Raw genomic sequence first — 24076 nt, 5'->3', positions numbered from 1 at the left:
AACTCCCCTCCATTCTCTCTGACCCCTTCTCTTCTTCACTAGCAGGTTCAACTCCTTCTCATCTTCCTGACCCCAGCTCCACTGGCAGCTCTCCCTCTATAGTCACCAGCAGCTCCTTTCCCTCCCCATCAGCTCCACACTAGGAATCCACCTCCTATGCCTGTCCTCTCTCCTAAATCCACGGATCCTCATTTTCTGCTCTCTCCTTTCCCCAGACAGCCCTACCCTCCCTCCTCTTTCCCTCCTTCCACTCACTGCTCCCCCAGAGCCTCCTTCCACCCTCTGCTCCTTTCCCTCACAGACCCAAGCTTGTGAGGCACTTTCGTGAAGATCCTGTTCCTTGGGAAAGGAACTGGGCAGCGTTAGAGGCAAGGATCCCTGACACTGCAGCAGCTCCTTTCACAATGAATAGGATCTTTGTGGAAGTGCCAACTGATCCTTTTCATTGTGAAAATGATCCCTGTGAAAGTGCCTAGGCAGCGCTTCCACTTGGAAATACCAAATGAAATTCATTGTTACAGACCTCCTCTTAAAAACCCTCCATGTGACTGGCTGGCCCAAGTCACCTGCATCAGCATCCTAATCATTATCGCCTACAACAGTGATGTGCCACAGGGAGAATGGAAATGTTAACTACAAGAGTGAGACGTGTGAGCACAGGAGACAGAGCTTCCTCTGCAGTCAGCCTATGAGCCCTCCAGAAGCGATCAGAGTGACCATGAACCTCAGCATGTTCAGAGTGAAGTGTCAAACCTCACCTTCCACAGCACCTAACCCCAGCCCCAAAGAAATAAAGATAACAGCCCCTGGGAGATAGAGAGGGAAGCTGATCTTGTGATTAAGGCACTGGAATGGGATTCAGGAGATCTGGATTTAGTTCCTGGCTCTGTAAAGACTTCCTGTGTGATCTTAAGCAAGTCACTCAGGCTCTCCGGCTGTGTCTGCGTTAGGGCATTTTAACCAAAAGATTCTCACTAGTGCTACCACTGGCTGAGCTGCGCCAGACAGCTATCATGATAATTCCTAGCTCTAATACCTAATATAGACAAGGTTCTTGTGTTTTTACCAGCATATTGGTTAAACATGTTTAGGAGAGTAACTGTGAATGACATACATCGTTGCAGTGACACCCAAGTACCTAGCATGTGAGGGTGGAGTTAAATCTCAGGGAAACGCAAAAGTTGCATAGAGAAGACCTTTGTTCAGGGACATTGCTGCTGCTGGCCAGAGTATTTCAAGTTGCATTTGCTGAAGAGCAACCCCTGATTTACATATGGAAATACTAACAATCTAAAGTTTAAGGTGTGTAAAAACACAAATATCCTTATTCCGTCTTGCATATTAGATCTACTCTTCCATCATATACAAATCACTCTGTGCTTTTCTGACAGTGATCTTTGGGCCAGTTGCATTAATTAAACTAATCAAATCGTTAATCCAAACTGGAGACAAATGAACATACCGTCATTCCTCTTGATACTAATTGTGCCTTATTTCCTGGCCAAAATTTTCAAACTTAGGTGCTTAATATTAAGCATCTAAATCCATCGGAAAGTAAATAAGTGGCCTGACTTTTCAGTGGTGCTGATCCCCCATGATTCCCATGGAAGTTGCTTTACCTATATGTCTGAGCTATATTAGGACAAAGGGAACATTCCTCTGTGGGCTTAACCTACATATTTCATACGAGCAAACAACCATCTGCTTGCATTTGAGATACGTACTCTAGCACATGCCTGAATGAGCTCCAGGGCCACACACAGCAGAATTCTGGACAGCTATACACTGAGGAGGGAGGAATCTATTAATCTGTCAATATGCACACAGAACTATTATGGTCAATACATGTTATGGGAATGTTAAGGGGACAATAGTCTGGTACATGGGAATTGTGCAGGAAAAGAGATTATATCCAAGTAAATACATTATTGTCTGCGGGTATATGTTCACTGCAGAGATAACGCAGGAGATTGGCATCTGGGTCTGAGCACCTGGGTTCACCTAACCTTGTTGCGAGCAGCCACACTGCAACATCTTACCCTAGTTACTGCATCCTTATTGGTTCTGCACTCCCCAGTGTGTGTCTCTAGGACTGCTGGGGTGGGGGTAAGCCTCTGATTCTTTGTTCTGCAGTAAGCTAAGTCACTGGAGGATTTTTTCCCTGTGACTGGTGGATGAATTTGTCAGGGCGCATGGATCAGCGTTCATGTCACACTCCTCATCAGTACCTGGCCCGGGCCAGGGAAGCTAATGATCCCAACAGTGGACCAAATTCGGTGGTGAACTCTGGTCACGTGCCACCTGAGATACGTTGTGCATACACTAAGAAGACTTGTCTGTTCTTCTGGGCAGAGGGGGAGAGTGGTGGGATGGCATTAGAAGGTTAGCAGCACATGAGTGGTGTAGCCTGTATTCTGTAGCCTGAATTTAGTACCCCTACTCTGACCGCGGCTGTCAATGATTTCAAAGAAAGGGGCTTGAAGCTCTGCAAGAGGCAATTGTGGAATAACCTCCCTGCAGGGAAAGTTTCCTCCTACTGCACGTGAATTACAAGTTGCTTTCTGCCCTGAACATTGAAGGTGAAGATTTTTCCAAAACTCTTGTGAGGATGGTTTTTATTTTGTTTTGTTTTGTTTTTTAATCCTTTCTATACTGGATGTTCTCATTATCCAGAAAAATGTCCAGTCCTTTTTTCTGAATCTTACTAAGCTCTTGGCCTCCATAAAGGTTTGCGGCAATTAGCTCCACAGGCTAATGCAGCACATATGCTGAAATTCACTTGCGATGAGCATTTGTGCCAGGAAGTTGGATCACTCGACTGCTCACAAAAAGGAAATACAAAATAATAATACCTAGCTCTTATCTTCTCATCTGGAGCTCTCTAAACATTTTAAAAGAAAGTCACTAGCATTATTCCCATCTGCCTAGCCCTTAGCCCGTGACAGAGCTGGAAAATGAACCTAAGTCTTGGTAGTTTCACAGCAAAGAAACACCTAAGGCACCAAGTCTCAGAATCCAGGTCAGTTGTCTTGAGATAACAGAGCTTGGGCTGCAAGGCTAAAAATAGCAGCATGGACATTCCCACTTGACTGGAGCCCGGGATCCTAGAACCTCCACCCTCATCGTGTTTCAGTTGAGCTCCAACCTCCTTGGAAATGCCTACACTGCTATTTTTAACCCTGCAGCACAAGCTCTGCAAGCCCAAATCACTTGACCTGGGCTCTAAGACTCGGTGCTGCATGTTTTTTATTGCAGTGTAGACATATCCTGAGTCCCAATGCAGTGCCCTGTCCAGTAGGCCATACCACTTCCCACAAAATGGGTGTGAACGTGAGCAAAGTGAATGAATTAAAAAATTTCTAACAAACTGTTGCTGATCATTTTGTGCTCTACTCCTCCAGCTCCGGCATAATGAACTTCTACCCTAAAATGATGTGTAGCCTTGCTGTCTACTGTTGAACAGTTGCCATGGTTCACCCTACAGATAGCTGTGTTTCACTAGTGGATGAAATGGTCCCTGGGAACACTTTGTTTGTCAATTAGTAAAGTACATTGGGCCCCTTTGGGATGAAAGGCACAATATAAATGTAAGACTGTTATCAAGAGTGATCACCCTGGGCTCTAACCTCAGAGATATTTGCAATAATTTTGGTAAAAAATAATAACTTTCACACAAACCTAAACAGCACTCACAGTATTTCACATAAAAGACAATGAATCTGATGCCAGATACCGTACATCTGTTTTAGAAGGGACTTGTATCCAATCCATCTTTTATGTAAAGCACTGCACTAAATCTTAACTCTAGTAGGTGGCATAAAGGAACTAATAATATCAGCTGATATGAAATGAAATATGAGTAATAACTGAATGTTTCAGAAAAAGCATTTTTTTCCCATAGTTAGTAATGCGTGACTCACTCAAACTCTCTAGCTACTGCACTGCATGAATGACTCAAAATTCCACAGAGAATGGAGACACAATCAGTTCTTTCTCTGCCAATGTTTCTTTTTTAAATCATCACTGTTGTAACTCACTAACTTCAAAAGGGAATATCTGGGTCTGTCTTTCTCTCCTCATGCCATGATTAAAACCTAGTGATTTATCAACATTAATAGCTACCAAAGAGATGCGGAATGTGATGCCAAAAAGGGAGCTCTGGTGACAATTAAAAAAACCCATATTTAAACTGACTGCAGTGCTAAGTCTCCAGAAATGACCCATATGGTGTATAAGCAACACTATTTTAAACACGTGGGACCAAATTATCCTTTGTGGAATCTTCCTGTGGGACACCTGGAAGCTCAAAGTTTGGTCTCTTAGAGTTTCCATCTGATCATTTCTTGGGGAGTAAGTTTGGAACCCATCCCATGGAGTGGGAAGGACATTTGGCCCTTCAAACCCATCAGTCTCAGGAGATCTGCCTGAGAGAGACAAGGTCCACTGGTAAGGAGGTCCTGTGCTTTTGCAGCCTACCTACCACACACCTGGCTTCCATGACATTGTGTCCCATCAGGAGCAGGCTCCTGTGGGGTTTCCAGATGCCTTTCTCCTCTAAACTCTCCTCCTCACAATGCGGTAACCAGTATAAATTATTGCTGATAGGATCATCATGACCTTATACCAGGGATCTCCATGAGAGATACGGGGCAGCAATCATGTGGAAAGCAGCCATCCTCTAGTCCTACCCTTCCGACATGTGGCCTGCCTCCCTCCATCACATCCATGAAGCCTCACCGCCCTGGATGCACTTCTGCAGGAGGATCTTTGGAAGAGATGAATATTTAGCTCATTGTCCTAGAGAAAATATTATGCGTGTTTTTGTTTTGTGCTTGGGTTTTGATATTTTTTTTTAATCAAACAGAAGTGTGCAAATTTATAACAGAACCTACAGCCTTTGCCCAGGGTATTCCAGTTAAAACAATGACCCTCTGCAATGAATAGTCTGTGGTGAAGTTGGCCCATAACTCTTAATAAATTCCTTGTACCCTGACAGTTTTGGACTCAGTATCTCAAAGCGAGGGCTTTGATTTTTTCTATTTGCCTCCATTAGACAGTGTTCATACCAACAGCAGCATCCACTTGTAATGGTTTCTCTTCTGCTGAAGGGTGGCTGATAATCTTCACAGCTCCCCCAAGCAGCATTATGGGATTTTTCTGTTAAGTTTCCTTTGGGTCACACAATTTTTTTGATCCCTCCACCTTCATGCCAAATCATTAGAAAAAGATTTCTAATAATAGAGAGGTATTTAAAGAGTGCTTCACAGTTGCAGCGCTATACGAATGGTAACTAATAGTGTAATTCTCTCCATGTTAGGGTTTTCTATAGCACCCAGAATTGTGGTCACTAAAGAATAAGGATGGTCTAATGGCATGGTCTGAAGTCAGTAGACTGGGACTGAGGAGGTCTGTGTTCAGTTTCTTCCTCTCTCATAGACTTTCTGTGTCCTCAGGCAAGTCACTTAATCTCTCTGGGACTCCATTCCCCATCTGCAAAATGAGGATAATAATACTTCCTTTCTCCCACCCTTTGCCTGTCTCCTTTATTTGGATTCTATACTTTAGGGGGACTGTTTATTATCAGGCCATACAACCCCTTGTGCAATGAAGCTTTGATCTCAGGTGAGGCCTTTATGCATTGGTGTACAACAGTTAATTAATACTAATCGTTAAGTGCTAAGAAGTTGAGGTACGTTGTATTGTTCCCAGCTAGCCAGTGACTGCCAAGCTTGTGTACTCTAATCAAAAAGATCAACATTCCTCTTGCCACAAGACAATACTCTCTAACCTGATTACATTCATTCCAGTTTTTCATTTTCTGTTTAGATTGAGAAAAAGATATATTAGCCAAATCCAGCAGAATAGAAATTGGTGTAATTTACACCATCTTTCAGCCCCCCAATATGTAAATTATTCTAATTTAGACACGCAAATCCTTACACCTAATCTCTAACTATGGCCAGGAGAAGGGATGTTACTTTTACTTGCCCAAGACCTTACTTCAAGACAGGCATTAGAACGTGGGAGTTCCTAATTCCACTGTGTGCTCATTTCTCCAGAAGTGGTGATATCAGGCCTGGAACCTCAGCATGGGGAGTTCTTACTACACTGATAAAGATTTATTCCATGTGGTTGGTACTCTCAAGATTAAGTTTCTCAAGAAACATGAAGCTTTACAGCTCATCTAGTCACGACCACAGCACTAATTAATCTGATGCGTCTATGGAATTTGAGAGGTGGAACTGAAAATAAATCTAGAAGTAAAGCAGAAGGCTCGGTCCTTGACAATGTAGACTGAACAGTTTGACTAAACTGTTCAAAAATAACTCTGAAACAAAGTAGAAGAAATCCTAAATCTATAACACTGCGAGTTTATTTTTCTAGCTGGATATTATCCTGCATTTGTATTGCTATTTTGAATAAGAACTAATGATTAAAGGGTCTGCATACCATAAATAAATACAATTACATAGCATTGTTTCCATAGTTCAAAGGCAACATTTCACACAGTATCAGCTTCAGAAGAGCATCCAGGTCTCAAAGGGCCTAGAATGAGATCTCATGGGACTCACCATTGAAAGGAATTGGGGACTCGCGGGAGAATTTGCTCCATCCCTGCAAAGCCTGGCTGCTCTTCAGCAATTGACACAGCTCTGGTGCATCTCAGATAACCTAGTTTAAACTGAATACACTAAACTAGTCATTCTATTAATAGTGGTTTGAAAAATTGTCACTCTTTATATTGGGTGAAACCCTTTCTATAGAGAAAAGTATGGTGACAAGCTTGCCCTTACTAAGGTTAATCTGAAAAACTGCACACAGTAAAAAGGATGCCACTTGTTTGACAGATAAGTACTATATGTCTTTGTGTGCTTTTTCTTTAAGAAGTCTTTTGTCCGCCTGATTCTGCACACAATTCACTTCATCAATAAAAAATGGAAAAAATTAACTAATTTACCCTGGGGTCACAGTCAAACATCATAAAATCCTGCTATTTACAGTGGTTGATTTTAATTCCAGACCCAGAGTGAGTTATGGCAGTGATAAAAATTAATTTTCAAACATTATTGGTCTCTGGATTCACCATGGCCACATTCTGTCCTTTCTCTGGGCCTGAGTCAAGGCTCATTGAAGTGCATGGAGTGATTTCCATTGACTTCAAAGGGGTTAGGATCAGATCCTCCATGAGCAAAATGTTACAGAAAATCTGCTTCTTTTGTCCATCCATACAATCTCCTCTTGAGCCTGGTGTCAGCTATGGTACATAACAATGTCATTTAACAGTTAAATAGTGCTTTCCATCCACAGATGCTTCTATCTTTCTAGGTTTTTATAACACAGTTCATCACCAAGCTATCTGAGCACTTATTGACATCTATCTTAGGGTATACCTACCCCGCACTGACAGGAAGGGGTTAACCCCCATAATGTGGGCTAAGGAAGCCATGCCCCCTCGTCTCTGCTGGGCATGCTCCAACTGGAACATTATAAAAGGGAGCAGACCAGCTCAGTCTGGGCTGACCAGTGAGAAGAGAGCACATGCGTTGCAGCTTCTTGCCTGGGAGCTGTCATAGCCCTGGCCTGAAGAGGCCAGGCACGCCAAGACCCAGGCAAATACCCGGCTGGCCATGGATGCCCTTGAGGAGAAGGAGTCGTTGGGAACTTTACCTGCCGACTACCCAGGAGAACCAAAGGACCTGCGGACTACAGAGCAGGTAGACAAGGTAGGAAGTGGCCCAGGAACTAGACATTAATCCGGTTGTCAAACTGCGAACCGAGTCAGTATGTTTCAGATGGATCCCCGCTGACCCAGTCGTGGATACACTTGCTGCTGACAAGGCCCTGGGCTGGGACCTGGTGGAGTAGAGAGGATCCAAGTCCCTCTACCCTGGCTGCCAAAAGCCCCCTTCCTCCCCCTATCCCAGGGTGGCAGCCCATCCCCCACTGGCTACTAGGCCACACTACCTGAAGCAGAAGGATGGCCCTGTTGACTCTAGCCACTAGGCACCACTGCCCCGCACCAAAAGGCAGTCCTATTGACCCTGGCCAGTAGGCCTAACTGTCCTGAATCTAAGGACAGTCCCTCTGATCCTGACCATTAGGCTTTACTGCCCTAACAGGAGGAGCTGACTGTTGGATGTGGCCACAGGATCATCATGCCCTTAGGAGGTGACGGGGCATATCTGCCTTGCGACAACATCAAAAAGATCTCAAAGCGAGTAAGAATTACAATCTCCCAGTGTCACAGATGGGAAATCGATGCATAGAGAGGTTAATTGACTTGCCCAAGGTTGTTACAAAGTAAGTTACCAGCATAACAAATAGCACTTGGATCTCTTGACTCCAGATCTGGTATCCTATCCACTAGACCACCTAGTTTTCCTAAATGGGGAGGCAGTCAGAACCTGTCAAATACACAGACAAAAGTTTTGAGAATGGGTACACATGCACATGTAGCTGTAATGCCACAGATTTTCTGTCCACATGCACATACCCTGATCCCCTCTGCGTGGCTCTGATGTTTCCTTCCATATCACAAGCAAAGCTCTCTCCTGTGTCATGCTGCCACTGAAATCCCTGGTGGTCTTCACATGACGGGGACAAAGGACTCAGAAGGAGAAACAATGCTGCTCTGTACAGCATTAAGTCATGCAGCATTTTCAGTGAAAATGTTTGGGGTTTTCCCCCCCAAGGAAGTATGCTGCATAGCTTAGCTGGTGCCTGATTCCTTTGTCCCTTCCTTGAGCTGATCACAATCCCTATCTTCTATGGATATCAACTCTGTTGCAGTGAGTGCAGTTGCTTGTGGCACTTATTTTGCAATCCACCCCACTTTGGGTATGTCTACACTACAGGATTATTCCAATTTTACAGAACCCAATTTTTGGAAACAGATTGTATAAAGTCGAGTGCACGTGGCCACACTAAGCACATTAATTCGGCGGTGTGCATCCATGTACTGAGGCTAGCGTCGACTTCCAGAGTGTTGCACTGTGGGTAGCTATCCCATAGTTCCCGCAGTCTCCCCCGCCCATTGGAATTCTGGGTTGAGATCCCAATGCCTGATGGGGCCAAAAATTTGTCGCGGGTGGTTATGGGTAAATGTCGTCAGTCAATCCTCCCTCTATGAAAGCAACGGCAGACAATCATTTTGCACCCTTTTCCCTGGATTTCCTGGGCAGATGCCATAGCTCGGCAACCATGGAGCCCGTTCAGCCTTTTTTCACTGTCACCGTATGTCTACTGGATGCTGCTGACAGACACGGTACAGCAGTGCTGCGCAGCAGCATCCCCTTGCCTTTGCAAGTTAGCAAAGATGGTTACCAGCCATACTGTACCATCTGCTGCTTTGCAAGTGGACAAAGACAGTTACCAATCATACTGTACCGTCTGCTACTGTCATGGGTGCTCCTGGCCAGCTTCAGTGAGGTCATTTGGGGGTGCCTGGACAAAAATGGGAATGACTCCCCAGGTCATTCTCTTCTTTAAGTTTTGTCTAATGGAGAGTCAGTCCTGCCTAGAATATCAGGCAAGCCTACAAAGAACCAGAGAGGCAAACGGCTGCTCCGGGTCAGAGCCCCAGACATCCTGCAGAAATGATGAGCTGCATGCTATTCTAGGGACTGCCCCTGCAACAACGCCACCCGTTGCTTCCCTCCTCCCACACTCCTCCGTGGCAGTTATCCCCCCATTTGTGTGATGAAGTAATAAAGAATGCATAAATTTGAAACAACACTGACTTTATTGCCTCTGCAAGCAGAGATCAAAGGAGGGAGGAGAGGGCGGTTGGCTTGCAGCAAGGTAGAGTGAACCACCATTCTGCATTTGCTCAGCTTATAGTTGAAAATGGGAATCTGTGATAAGCACTAGGATAGAAGCACAGGCAGGACTGAATCTCCATTTGTGTGTGAGTCTTTGGTTGACACTGGTAAAATACAAAATGTCCCAGGATATGTATGTTGGGGCACAGTTCTAAACGGCAGCTTAATTTTTTTATTTGCAGCAAAATGTAGTGGTCTAAGTATCTGACTGTGAGTCCTGGTAGCAAGGGGTAGGCTGGGGTAGGTGAGACCGCGCGGTGCTGCTGACTGGGAGAGTAGCCTGAGGCAGAAACCTACAGCTGCCATGATATTCCAGGCAGGACTGAATCTCCATTAGACAAAACTTAAAGAAGAGAATCACCTGGAGTCATTCCCATTTTTGCCCAGCTGCCCTCGACTGACCTCACCGAGGCCAGCCAGGAGCACCCAGGGGACGACGATGACGGATACCAGTTATACTGTACCGTCTGCCGTCCACAAGGCAAGGCAAGGGGATGCTGCTGTGTAGCGTTGCAACACCACATCTGCCAGCAGCATCCAGTAGACATACGGTGACAGTGAAAAAAGGCAAGAAATGATTTTTTCCCCTTTGCTTTCACAGAGGGAGGTGGGGGGGACTGACGACATATACCCTGAACCACCCGCGACAATGTTTTTGACCCTTCAGGCTTCGGGAGCTCAGCCCAGAATTCAAATGGTTTTCAGAGAGTGCGGGAACTGTGGGATAGCTACAGTCATCAGTTGTCCCTCCCTCCGTGAGCGACAATTTGGTTCTTTGGCTTTTTGGTACGCTTGTCTCAGCTCCTTAAGTTTCACGCAGCACTGTGCTGAGTCCCTGTTGTGGCCTCTGTCCATCATGGCCTTGGAGATTTTTTCAAATGTTTTGGCATTTTGTCTATTGGAACGGAGTTCTGATAGAACAGATTCATCTTCCCATACAGAGATCAGACAGGAGTGTCTGGCTCAGCAAGACAGGGTGCTGGAATCCTGAGTTGTCAGGGAAAGCAGGGATAGAAGTAGTCTTGGCACATCAGGTGACAGCTCCCCAGGGGGTTTCTGTGATCCAACCTGTCACAAATACCAACAGGAATTTTGTGTTACCTAGACAATATTGTAGCTTTGTTTTTTTCCCCCTCTTCAAGTGATGTTGCTGATGCATAGGTTGGCAGCCATCGCCTCCTACCTTTCATAGTTATGACAGAGTTGTAAAACTTCCACTCTCCTTTGGATACCAGTCCATCTGGTGATGTTTCTGATAGAACTGGCTCTCTTTCTTTTTCTTCCTGGTTTGCCTCTGATAGTCTGAGCCCCAGAATCAAGTCGCTCTGCAATCAGAGAGCTATGTGTCTGCAGAAAGATGTTATTCTTTAACCTATGGTCTCAAGTACTTAGACTCTTTTTAGATTCATTCTCCTTATCACCTCATTGTTCATTGTTTTGGTTATCCAGCTAATTTTTAACATTCTTCTATAACACCAAAACTCAAACACTCTGAGTGATCTCTCAGTATCCCTTTTAAGTGTCCATCCCTACAGGACAGTTGTAGTAGGGAATCTGTTCATTTGTTCCACTGCTTGACCACTGAGGTGTAGGCGTTGCCTACCTTGTGTGTTACTATGTTTATTCGTTATCATATTTTTTATCCTCCTAATGTTGATCATCATTCCGTATTTCTTGCTGCCATTGCTCACAGCAGCAAGCATGTTCTGAAGTTCTTCCATATCTAAGCAATGCAAAATAGGCCATTAGTATATCTTATATTGAGGTATACACAATTGACCTGTACACTTTGGTTGGTCTTGGTCTTTTAATCCTTCCCTCATTTTACCTTCTACATATATGTTAAATAGTGGCAGAGATAGAATGTAACCTTGATGGACATCTTTAGTGATGCTGCAATATTCAGACTGCTGCTTTCTGTCCCCAATACAAGCTTTATATTAACTGTAAATCTTGGGAGTCAATATTACATTCTTCAAGAATATGTATAATGTTATATTAAATTTTATCAAAAGGCTTCTCAAAATCCACAAAGCACATTTAAATTTCTCTTTGCACTTCTATCCAGGGGCGGCTCCAAGCACCAGCAAGCCAAGCGCGTCTGAGGCGGCAACCCACGGGGGGCGCTCTGCCAGTCGCCACAAGGGCAGCAGGCAATTTGCCTTCGGTGCCATGCCTGCGAAGGGTCCACTGGTCCCGCAGCTTTGGCAGACCTCCCGCAGGCGTGCCACCGAATCCGCGGGACCGGGGACCTCCTGCAGGCAAGCCGCCAAAGGCAGCCTGCCTGCCGTGCTTGGGGTGGCAAAATACCTAGAGCCGCCCCTGCTTCTATCACACACTCATATAAAGGTCCTCAGGGCAAAGATTGCCTCCCTTGTACCTACTCCTGGGCAGAAATCAAACTGATTTTTGCTAATTCTTGTCTCAAGACGTTGATGTATTTGTGTGCTGATGATTTTCCACAAAACTTTGTGTGTGGCCTATTGGGCTTATAGTTTGATGTTTTTCACATTCTCTAACATTTACCTTTGGTAGAGGATTGAAGACTGACCTTTTGAAGTCCTCTAGAAATTCCCCTTGTGTGTATAACTGATTGGAAAGTGTTAGCAGTCATGATTTTGAATCTTCATTCAGAGATTGCAGTATTTCAACCATAATACCTTCCTCCCCAGCTGTTTTGCCATGCTTTATGCTTCTTAGCACTCTTTCTAGTTCTCATATTGTTGTAACTTTAGCGCCCTCGTGGCCAAAGTGGCGTCTGCTCTGCAGGCAGCTCTGGCCAAGAGACAGCGCGCGCAGGAATGCAGCAGGAGAAATCCCTTCCACCCCAGGGGCACTTGTTCCAACCCCCCCAGAGTGAACACACACCCCCACAGGAAAAGTGCAATGGATAGAACAAGGGAGATATTTATTGCCAGAGGGATGAGAGGAGAAATACAACAAGGGGAAATATAAGGAGAGCAGTAAAACAGGGCTGCATCCAAACCAAGACCCACAGTCCCACTGGTAGCACAGTCTGACAGGGCAGACACTGAGCGATGTGTCTGCACACAGAGTTCAGGAGGCCTGAGCAAAGTTCCAGTCCAGTGATGAGTCTTGGGTGCTCCTGGTAGTCTTCGGCGCCAGTGAACTTTCCCCAGCAAAACCCTCCGGTGCCCTCTTCTGCCGCTTTGTGCAAAGCCACACAGAGCAACCACCTCCCCACTTAACTAGCTACAACCTCCCTCCTTGTTCCCAGTGCAGAGTCACAAGCCCCAGTACTCAGAGCCCCATGCAGCTCTGGGCAGCTGTGATACTGGGTCCAGCTCCAGTCTGTCCTTCTCGGGCGATTCCCCCCTGCACAGGGCTCCTCCTGACTCCTGTCCTGGGCTGTCCCCAATCGGGCCTGTCCTCCCCAGGCCTCAGGCAGGTTCTCCCTGCTTCCTTCTCCAGGGCCTGCTGGCTGCCTCTCCTTCTCCCTCTCCCTCTCCCTGGAGCTCCAGCCCCGCTCCCTGGAGTTTCCCTCCTTTTTTCTTACTCTCCCGCTCCCCCTTGGGAAATAGGTTTAAAGGGGCCATGCTCTCTAAACCCCAAAGGGGTTACACTCTCCCTCCCCCAAAAATGAAATAATCCTTGATGTCCCCATCAAAGTAGGCAACTCTAAACCATGGATCCCCAGCAGGAGACCCAGGGCTCCCATTCATCAGAAGCATTCCCATCATCCATCCCACAGGACACCGAGGGGTGGAACAGGTTTCCCATGAGGCAGCTTGCCCCCCATGGCACCCCAGGGATCTGTAGGTCACTGGATTCCCCTAAACGATCATACGTCAGCACACACCTGGGCTTCCTTTCCCTAGAGGAATGTATAGGCTGGCTGTCGAGTGTTGGCTGAGGTGACACCACTGGACATGGAGGCAAGATGATGGGTCCTTGTCACGAATTCAAGGGCATCTGAGTTTAAAGTGGCTGTTTGTGGTACGGGTTTCTCTGCCTGCACTGAACCTTCCTCATCATGTTCTTGGGGGGTCTCCGCAGCTTGGGACAGTGTGGCCTCAGGAGTTCTCAGTGTGGGTTCTTCCCCATCACTGCTCGGGGCATTCCCAACTGGATATTCACTAAACCCCATTTCATCCTCACTCTCTGAGGAACTGGGTGTTTGCAGAGGATAGGTATATTACCATCGTTGGGACCATGTCCAACTCACAGGGCCAGGAGTCTCAGAATTTGTGGAAACATCCTTATGGGGAAACAATATTTGTCCTATAGGTAACAGATGATTCCGGTGGAGCGTTTTGGTGTGGCTGTGACTGCCTTCAGGACGTATACAATACATTGGTAAATTCCCAAGTTTCTTCTCTATAATGTATGGGTGTGATTCCCAAAGATCGGCAATCTTGTGTTTTCCCCGTAGTCCAAGATTTCGGGCCAAAACTCGGTCACCAACCTGAATATCCTGTTGCCTCACTCGCTGATCATATCGGGTTTTATTCTTTTGATTCTGGTGACCAGCTGCTTGTGTCGCTATCCGATATGCCTCCTTCAGTTGATCTCTTAAGCGAGTCACATACCCCAGGTATGTTTCTGGGAGTGCCCCATCTGAAGACACTCCAAAACAGAGATCGACCAGCAAGTGGGCCTCTTGACCAAACATTAACATGTATGCTGTGAACCCAGTTGCATCGTGTAGAGTGCAGTTATATGCATGTACCAAATGCTCCACATGCTGGCTCCAGTATTTTTTCTGCTGAGGCTCCAGAGTTCCCGGCATGTTCAGTAGTGTGCAGTTGAATCATTCTGGTAGTGGATCCCCTTGGGAATTATAAGGGGTGGTGCATGATTTCTTGATCCCTATGATCTTACAAAGTTCTTTTATTAACCGACTTTCAAAATCCCGTCCCTGATCTGAATGTAGTCTGGCGGGCAACCCATAGTGGACGAAGAACTTTTCCCACAGGATCTTGGCAACCGTGGAAGCTTTTTGATCTTTGGTGGGATAAGCCTGGGCATAACGAGTAAAATGGTCAGTGACCACCAAGATATTTGCAATACCCCGGCGGTCAGGCTCAAATGACAGAAAGTCCATAAAGACAAGCTCCATGGGTGCAGAACTCGTGATGCTGACAAGAGGAGCTGCCTGCTTAGGCAGAGTCTTTCGTTGGATACATCTGGTGCAAGTGCGAATATGGTGGGCAATGTCAGACCCCATCCAGGGCCAACAGAATCTTGCCTTAACTAGGGCTTCCAATCGCTCGACTCCCAGATGCCCATTCGATTGTGTCAGGCCTCTAACACACCTCGCCGGTACTTCTGCGGCAGCACTAATTGCTTATGGTGAGCCTCTGGGGATGCTTCTGCCCTCGGCAAAATCATCCATCCCGAACCAATAGGCGATCCCATTCTTTCAGCAAAAGAGTCTCCTCCGAGTGACTTGGTCGAATAGCCCTGGGATCCTTTCCCCTTTCCAATGCATAAAGGATGTCCTTCATCCGTGGATCAGCTCGCTGGGCATGCTCAACCTCTCGATCGTTTAGTTTGGGCAGCTGAGGGTCCAGTACTCTAGTAAAACTTGAGTAAACTATGGGTATGGCTTTTGGTGGTGCACCCAGATAGTCAATTGCTCGTTCTCCATTGGCTGTGGATTTTTCCTCCACAATGGATGCCCGTTGGCATAAAACTCTCAATTCAGGGGTCCCCACATTCATCTGATTATTGGGTGATAAATCCTTAGAGTGAGGCTGCCGAGACAAGGCATCTGCATGCATGTTTGTTCGACCGGGTTGATACTGCAGAGTGAAATCATAGGCAGAGAGTGCCGCTAACCACCGGTGCCCTGCTACGGACAATTTTGCTGTTGTCTTGATGTATGTCAAAGGGTTATTATTGGTTTTTACAGTGAATTTGGTCCCATAGAGGTAGTCATGGAACCTCTCTCGAAAAGGCCGACCATCCTGCAGTTGGATATGGTGCTCCACATCATGTGCAAACCCAGCATCCCATTCGTGCATAGAGAAAACAGCCTTCCTCTTGACTAACTTCTATAGTTGTTCCCTGCCATCTCACGGCATTTCCAAGCCAACCTCTGGAACAGGTTTGCATTTGTCCCTAGGATTAAAGGTGCATACTCTCTTCCCTTTGGATCTGGGCAGACCAGTGCCAATGTTTCTATTTCCTGGTTTACCCCTGCAACGTTCTTTAGGAACTGGATATTTAACAGGATATATCCCTGATAAGAGCAGGAGTCACAGCCAATTCCCCAGACTGTCAGACCAGACAGGGGACGCAAGGGTAGATGCTGCAAGTGTTCTCAGTAGTAAGATTCATAAAGTATGGTGACCTGTGATCCACTATCCAGTAATGCCTCACACAATCATCCTTCTATACGAACAGGTACAATAGCCTGGGGACCTATCGGCCCATCTGGGTAACCCCTGTTTGTGTTTTTTTCTGGGGAGCCTTGGAATTTCAAGGGTCTTGGGTTGCTCCTTCCCCAACCCCTGTTGGTGAGTCTTGGATGCTCCTGGTCTTCTTCGGCACCAGTGAACTTTCCCCAGCCAAACCCTCCGGTGCCCTCTTCTGCCACTCTGTGCAAAGCCACACAGAGCGACCACCTCCCCACTTAACTAGCTGCAACCTCCCTCCTTGTTCCCAATGCAGAGTCACAAGCCCCAGTACTCACAGCCCCACGCAGCTCTGGGCAGCTGTGATACTGGGTCCAGCTCCGGCCTGTCCTTCTCGGGAGATTCCTCCCTGACAGTGCTCCTCCTGGCTCCTGTCCTGGGCTGTCCCCGATTGGGCCTGTCCTCCCCAGGCCTCAGGCAGGTTCTCCTTGCTTCCTTCTCCAGGGCCTGCTGGCTGCCTCTTCCTCTCCCTGGAGCTCCAGCCCCGCCTCCTGGAGTTTCCCTCCTTTTTTCTTACTCTTCCCCTACCCCTTGGGAAAGAGATTTAAAGGGGCCATGCTCTCTAAACCCCAAAGGGGTTACATTGTAATATGCAGTGCCTTTTTTCTCCTCTTTCAAAGGCTGTATCTTCCAGATCATCAGAAAGTTACTTCAAATGTTCCATCCATCTTTCCAGAATGCTCTTGGTTTCGTAGAACACTCTGCTATCCTAAACAGTGTTTAATGCAGCTAATTCCTTTTCTTGACTTCTGTATTTGTCTCATCATTCTGTTTTTATGGTGCAATTAATCTCTTTGTTTGTGTAACTTTCAGTATTCCTCACTTCTCCTATCTTTGCATTCTCTTGTTGCATTTATTAGATTTACAATTTCATCAGTCATCCATTGTTGCTTAGCATTACACCTTTTCTCTTCCAGTACCAATATAGTGGCTGCATATACTGCTTTCTTTAAAATGTTCAAATTTTCCTCTATGAAGGAACTGCCATGCTGTCTGGAGTAGTTCACAACCATGAGTGCCAGCCTCAGTGCTGACTGTCAAAAAGCAGGGCAGACACCCCAAACTGGCTGAATGTTCTGTAATTAGATTTCACCAACATAGTAACAAATGTGAACTCCTGAAACACTAAAACAGTCTTACCACGGAGTGACATACAGTCCCCTTGAGCACTCCAGTCTATCATGCCACCCAGGCAAGCTGGACTAATGATAATTGGTTGCCATACACCAAAGATCACAAAAGATTCAGATTGCTTCCAGGCCCAAGAGCCAAGTCACTTACACCAGGCCAGTTTATACCTCAGATCTCATACCAAAGACAATGCTAGTAGCCAATCCTATAGTAAACTAACTAAGGATTTATTAACTAGGAAAAAAAAAGAAAAGATTTATTTACAAGTTAAAGCAGGTAACATATATACACAGATGAGTTACAGTCTATTGTTCAAAAAGGTGACAGAGTTGTAGTTAGCTGTCAGCATTGGATGCCTTTTAGGGCTAAGCCAGGTTGACCCTGGGGATCTTTGTTTCTTTTCCCTGACAGAGTCCAAACAGCAAAGAGATGAAGAATTTTCATGTCAACTATCTTAATTTCTGTCTTCCGGCATTCAGTCTGATGGGGTGAGTTTCCTTGCATGTAGCACCTTCATGAGTGTGAGAGGGCTATTAACCCAGTGTTTGTATCATGATGTTTCACAATGGCTCGTTTAGTTTTGATAGTCCTCCCTGATGGGCAGAGAAACCACTTCTCGTGCCTGGGTACACAAGTTCAGAACAGACATTTTTACAATTATAAAGCAAAGTTTTCATATTACCTTATAGCACGAGATACAGCCATTGTCAGTAAGATTAATGCATGCAGCAACTTACAAGCATTTTATTAAGTCTAAACACTAAATACATATTTACAAGTCTAATGCCTATCTTGAACAATACTAACATACAGGTGAGCTGGTTTGGTTCCCAGCTATGAAATTGTCAGTACTCAGCTGATACCTACAGCCTTGGCAAGAACTGGGACCTGGTCTACCAGCATCACAGTGTCTTCATTGTTGTATTTGTGGGAGACATTAAGACTTTGGTTGATTGTTTAAGTATATTGCATGCATTTTTGTTGTAGTTTGAGTCTGTACACATCAATCTGTAATAGTTTGTATCTTTTAGGGAATGTATTTTAACATTAGTCTCAGCTAGACAGCAAGCAGATTGGGATCACTATTGCAGTCTGACAACGGAAACCTTCTGGCATTTAAAAATGTACTATAAAATCTTTTTGGTATTAACATTTAATTTATTGATTCCATGTAGTGTGTCCTGGTTCATGTCCAGAGTTTCATCATGTATATAATCTTCTCAAGTGATGCTGAAATCATGTATTGCAGATGGCTAGATCATTCCTGCTTGCAAATTCAATCAGTCTATCTCCTTTTTCATTCCTAAATCCTAATTCATGATCTCCAACTATGTCAGTCACTCAGTCTTTTCCTGTCTTAGTGTTGAAGTTACCTATTAATATCAGCACATCTCCCCCTTTTTTTTAATTACTGTTTTCCAATTGATCATAAAAATTTTTCAGCACAGCTTTTTTGCCATTTTCCACTGGGGCATAAAATTTTAGAATACAAATTCTGATCAAAGAGGTGTTAAATCTCAACAGCAGTAGTCTATTTGATACCAACCACATTCCTGATATACTATTGGCTATGTTTTTCTCTGAGAATTTTTCTTGGGCATTTCAGTTGCAGTATACAATTCTTTCTATGGAGGCCAAGCTTATGATGTCTGTGCTCCAGTCTTCAATTTTTGGTTGCATTCTCGATTTCCATTTTTGCAGTACTATTCTTTTAGCAATTAATAGTGCTCTGTTTAGATAAAGTTTTTCAGAGTTAGTCAGCTTCCAGTTAATATCCATTAGGTTTAAAATTACATGTTAACTTGTCACATAACTTTATTTGCTAGGAAAAATATTACTTCCAATTCAGTTTTTCCCAAAATCTAAGGGTGCAGGAGCATTCCCAGAGTCTAAGGGTTACGTTAGCCTCTGCTGCATCATGATGCAAACATTTGTCTGACTTAGCGGTACCTGTTTTGAATAGTCAGAGGGGGTTCAGTGCATTCTCTTTATGATTTCTGATGGATTAATTTTAAAGGAGATCCAAGGAGCAGTTTGGAACACTGGCTAAAATTGTTTTCCATTGGTTAGCAGAAAATAATTGGCCTAGTTCCTCCTCACATTTCTTTTTCAGGGAGTTTACTTCAAATTTGTTGGCCAAGTGTGCATGTAGTGTTGCCATCAGTCTTGGCAATCTGGATTATACTTGGAGAAATGAAAGCAGTTCAGGTGGGTCAGGGGTAGCAAAGGCAGAGGGACTGAACAGATAGGAGATGGCATGTTTAAATTGGATATATTGCCATTCCTTCTTAGTCTCTTCACTGAACTTTTCTTTTAATACTGTAAAAGGGAGGAGTGTATCATTTTCAATAAATGGACTGATGGTCAAAATTCATTTCCTAATTCAATCTTGCTGAAGATGGAGTTGCCTGTTATGCAGAGTTTCGAGTTACCCCAGATAGGAGCCTTGGTATGCAGAAGGGGTGATTTTTAAATTTAGTGGATATCATATGCCAAATATTTCTCACTGCCACAATAGTTGGCCATTGTTCTTTAGGGAATTGGTAGTAATCCAAGTGCAGTAAATTGGAAAGGAGTAAAGGAGCAACCAATTTTGCTTCCAGCTGGAGCCAGTCCGGAGCTCTATTACATGAGGGAATGAGCCACGGAGCTATTTGGTTAAGAATTACTGCCTGATGGTAAAGTTGAAGGTTCAAAAATCTAAAACTGCCTGTTTTGATAGGGAGCTGTAGTCTTTGTAAGGAGATTCTGGGTTTGTTAACCGCACCCCACAAGAATGACCTGAACATGTTGTTGATTTTTGGTAAAATAAAAGGGAGGAATATTTGGGGTCAGGAAGGAATTTTCCTCCAGGGCAGATTGGCAGATGCCCTGGAGGTTTTTCGCCTTCCTATGCAGCATGGGGCATGGGTCACTTGCTGAAGGATTCTCTGCAGCCTGAGGTCTTCAAACCACAATTTGAGGACTTCAATAACTCAGATATAGGTTAGGGGTTTGTTACAGTAGTGGGTGGGTGAGATTCTGTGGCCTGCATTGTGCAGGAGGTCAGACTAGATGATCATAATGGTCCCTTCTGACCTTAAAGTCTATGAGTCTATGAGTCTAATATGGATAGGGAGGGAATTCAGAATAAAAAGGATCCTGGGAATAATTAGGGCTTCCCTCATATTAGCTGGTAAGGTATCTTTCTTTAAGGCATCTTTGTACATTTATAACAGTTTAAGGACAGAATTTCTTTGAAACATTGATAGAATTCTATTGGTAGGCCATCAAGGCCACGAATCTTGCCTGGATTCATTTCCTCCATGGCCTGGATTATTTCCTCTGTGCAAGGGAGAGGCTAACTTGACCTGCTGCTTTTCTGAGATTTGTGGGAGGTTAAGAGTTTTAACGAAATTATTCAGTTCTTCTGCATCAGGTGGGGAATCATTATTGTAAAGAGCCTGATAGAAATTCAAAAATTGATCACTGAACTCTTTTTTATAAGTAATAACCTGCCCTTGTTCTGATTTGAGTGATACTATTTGGGACCTTTGACCTTTCACTGTTAATCTGTATCTGAAAATTTTCTTTGCTTTCTCCCTCAGCATTCAGTATGTTACTTCTAAAAAGAGCAAAATCAGCTCATGCTGAAGTCAGTCTACCTACTTCATACCAAAGATTAATTACTTTTTTTAAGGTTTTTCTTGGGAGGAATAGTTTGAACATTCCAAAGTCATAGCTTTAAATTGTTCGGTTAATTTCAGGAGATGAGCCTGGCTAGCCCTCTTCCTACCGGCTGATTAGGAAATGATCCAGCCTAAATAAAAGCTTTTAGTGTATCCCATGGGGCAGAATGGGCTATCTCCAATGTGCCATTCATTTTCAAGAAAAAACAAATTTGCATGACATAGTTCTGAATTTTAATCTTTCAAAAGAGAGGCTTTCAGTCTCCATCCTTTACAAATCCAATTTGTCTCGGGAGGGGAAAATTCTAGTATTGCTGGTGCATGATCAAAGAGCATGATAGACTTGATTTCATTATTAAGTACTGAGTCCGCCAGATTCATAAAAATCAGGAAAAAATCTATTCATGAACATGTGGAATGTGGGCAGGAAAAAAAAGTAAAATCGTTCATCGTAGGGTTCTGCAACTGCCACACATATTTTAACCCCAATTTTTCCCATATAGTCTCTTATAATCTTTCTAACCAGTGATTATACATACTGGGGAAGCCTGACTTGACTGAAAAAAGGTCCAACACCTCATTAAAATTCCCTGCTATGATACTGGATTCTAGTAGGATATTAATTAATTTGGAAAAAAATCTTAAAACCTGGATCATCTTTATTGGTCGATATATATTAATTAGGATATACAGAGCATCAGAGATCTTAGCCTTCACCAGCAAAAATCTACCTTCTTCATAGAATTATAGCAGTGTAGGACTGGAAGGGACCTCAAGAGGTCATCTAGTCCAGTTTCCTGCACTCAAGGCAGGACTATGTAATAACTAGACCATTCCTGACAGGTGTTTGTCTAATCTCCAATGAGAGGGATTCCACAACCTCCCTAGGCAATTTGTTCCAGTGCTTGACTACCCTGACAATTAGGAAGATTTTCCTAATGTCCAATCTAAATCTCCCTTGCTGCAGTTTAAGCCCCTTAGTTCTTGTTAATCTCTAAGGCTAGGACAAGAAGCATTTTTCACCCTCCTCCTTGTAGCAACCTTTTATGTACTTGAAAACTGTTATCATGTGACCTCTCAGTCGTCTCTTGTCCAGACTAAACAAATCCAATTTTTTCAGTCTTCCCTCAGAGGTCAAGTTTTCTAGACCTTTAATCATTTTTGTTGCACTTTCCTAAATTGTCCACGTCTTACTTGACATGTGGTGCCCAGAACTGGACACAAAACTCCAGCTGAAGCTTTATCAGTGTGAAGTAGAATGGAAGAATTACATCTCATGTCTTTCTTAAATATTCCTGCTAATGCATCCCAAAATTATGTTTACTTTTTTTGGCACTATTACACTGTTGACTCATATTTAGCTTGTGATCCACTATAGCCCCCAGTTCCCTTTCCACCGTATTCCTTCCCAGGCAATCATTTCCCATTTTGTATGTGTGCAACTGATTGTTCCTTGTTAAATGGAGTAATTTGCATTTGTCCTTATTGAATTTCATCCTATTTGCTTCAAACCATTTCTCCAGCTGGAGTCAGCACCACCATGTTGCGCGATAGACACTTGACAAAATTACCGGACTTAGTAACGGACATTGGTGGGGGGGGTTATGTCATTCAGTCATTCAACCCATAAAATAGCACACATAATTTTCCACACTGAAAAAAACCCCAGTAACCTAGCTTGCTAGCTAATAATAACAATAATAATAAATATAATAAATTCAACTCACTTCAGTGTTCCCTCTAATTTTTCCCACACATGTATGGAATTAATTTTGTTATGTGCACCAATATGGAGGTGATGTGTGACACATTACCTTCATATTGGTGCACATAACAAAATTCATGTGGTGGGGCTAGGGCTGAGGGATTCAGAGTGTGGGAGGGGGCTCAGGGCTGGGGCAGATGGTTGGGGTGGGAGCTGAAGGCTCCGGCTGGGGGTACAGGCTCTGGGGTGGGGATGGGGAAGAGGGGATCAGGGCTGGGGCAGAGACTTGGGGTGCAGGCTCTGGGGAGGGCCAGAGATGAGGGGTTTGAGGTGCAGGAGTGTGCTCCAGGGCTACAGTGAGGAGATAGAACTCCCTGCAAGCTCTCTCTACCTGCAGCAGCATCTGGGCTGGGTTGGGGGTGGTGCCTCTCCCTGTGGTGGCAGCTCCGGGTCAGAGCTGGGTTCAAGCTGGATTGAGGGGCACCCTGGCCGTGGCAGGTCCGGGCGTGGCTGGGCATGGGCATGGGCAGGGGTAGGGGAGCCCTGTCCCTGCTGTTGCTGGCCCTCTCCCAGCACACTGCCTCTGTCTGCAGGTGCTGCCCCCGCAGTTCCCATTGGCTGCGGTTTTTGGCCAATGGTCTGGGAGCCATGAAGTCAGCGCTGGGGCAGGGGGAGAGGGCGGAGGCAGCATGTAGAGCCACCTGGCTGTGCCTCCGCCAGCAACTGCAAAGACAGGGAGCCGCTTGCGGGGAGCCACCCGAGGTGAGTGCCCCCATGGTAAAAATCTTGAGGTCCCACGGACCTCAAAATTTTTACCATGGACACTGGTGTCCATGTATGAACACGTTGCTGACCCCTGTTCTCCAGTTTGTCCAGATCATTTTGAATTTTAATTCTATCCTCCAAAGCATTTGCAACCCCTCACAGCTTGGTATCATCTGCAAACTTTATCAGTGTACTCGCTATGCCATTACCTAAATCACTGGTGAAGATATTGAACAGAAAATTTCTGTACATCTAGAATTTGTAATTTGTGTCTTTTGTGAAACAAATTGCTACACCTTTGGCTGCAGAGAACTGGTTAAACATCCTTTCCTCCATCCAGCCCCTCCTAAATTGCTCTGCCTTCAAGTCACTAAGGTGGGTTTCCTGCAGGAATATATCTTCTTTCATTGTTTTTAGATGAATGAGAATTTTTTTTCTTTTTATTGGGTGATTCACCCCCTTTGATGTCCCAGGAAACATAATTTATAATATTAGCCATCAGGAGTGTTTATCTCAAATATGTCTTTATCAGGGCTTGAATAATCTCATTGCTTGGGCCATTGTTAGTTTCAGGTCTAGTAAAGGAATATCTGGGTTCCCCCTCAC

This window comes from Gopherus evgoodei, chromosome 1, assembly GCF_007399415.2.
Source record: "Gopherus evgoodei ecotype Sinaloan lineage chromosome 1, rGopEvg1_v1.p, whole genome shotgun sequence".
Classification (NCBI taxonomy): Eukaryota; Metazoa; Chordata; order Testudines; family Testudinidae; genus Gopherus; species Gopherus evgoodei.
Note: the sequence above shows the minus strand (reverse complement) of the source record.